At 56.9% G+C, this 1,105-nt stretch overlaps 1 non-coding gene across 1 annotated transcript; it reads left to right on the plus strand.

Moving 5' to 3' along the window:
- The first annotated feature begins 890 nt into the window (after positions 1–890).
- On the plus strand, positions 891–972 carry TRNAS-AGA. Its single transcript has one exon. It is a non-coding gene; the product is annotated as a tRNA-Ser (tRNA).
- Positions 973–1,105: the final 133 nt, after the last annotated feature.

Consider the following 1,105-nt stretch of genomic DNA (forward strand, 5'->3'; position numbering starts at 1 on the left):
AGCCTATTCCTCCCATCTAGTGTGCCCACAGCCCCCCACATCTTAGTGTCATCAGCAAATTTGAGCAGGTGCTTTTCACCCCCTCGTCCAAATCGCTGATGAAGACGTTGAACAGTGCGGCCCGAGGACCGAGCCCTGGGGGGCCCCACTGCCCACGTCACTCCAGGTCCAACATGACCCATCCACCACCGCTCTCTGGCTGCGGCCCTCCCGCCAGTGGGCGACACGTCTGACTGTGTGGGGGTCGACACCGCAGCCCCCCAGTTTCTTAATGAGAATGGGGTGAGAGACAGTGTCGAAGGCCTCCCGAAAGTCCAGGAAGACGATGTCCACTGCTACCCTGCCTCTAAGGATTTGGTGACTTGGTCGTAGAGGCTGCCAGGTTGGTCTGACAGGACCTGCCACTGATGAACCCGTGTTGGTTGCCCCTGAGCATCATCTCCCCTCGGCCCCCTGTGGACATGCACCAGGATAACTCTCTCAAAAAGCTTCCCCAGGATCGAGGTAAGACTGACTGGCCTATCGTTTCCTGGGTCATCATTCCTCCCCTTTTTGAAGACTGGAACCACGTTGGCCCTTTTCCAGTCCTCTGGTCCCACACCAGAGCACCACGAGTGCTCGTAAAGCCGTGCCAGGGTCCCGCAATGACCACAGCCAATTCCTTTAGGACTCTAGGGTGGAGATTGTCTAGACCGGCCGACTTGAATACGTCCAGTCCCTCCAGAAGCTCCCTAGCTAGTTCCTCACTAACCCTTGGCCCAGGTGTGCCTCCTCTGGGGCCTGAGGCAAAGGCAGGCTTCAGTTTGCAACTGGGATCGCACTGGAGGCCATTATTCATCATATTGGGCTACATGACGTGTAGTCCAAGTGTGTAGGCATGGAGCAAGTGTGTAGTCGTGGCCGAGTGGTTAAGGCGATGGACTAGAAATCCATTGGGGTCTCCCTGCGCAGGTTCAAATCCTGCCGACTACGTAAATTCTTTCTTACAGGTTGGCAAATCTCCTCCGGCAGGCTTTAAACTAGGCTTGTCGGGGGGAGGGGAAGATGAGGGTGGGGGAAGCTGTGGACCACCAAACCAGGTGGCACCCACAAGGACAGCCCAGCC

The sequence above is a fragment of the Crocodylus porosus genome, unplaced genomic scaffold, assembly GCF_001723895.1.
Source record: "Crocodylus porosus isolate Cpor-Errol unplaced genomic scaffold, CroPor_comp1, whole genome shotgun sequence".
NCBI classification, from domain to species: domain Eukaryota; kingdom Metazoa; phylum Chordata; order Crocodylia; family Crocodylidae; genus Crocodylus; species Crocodylus porosus.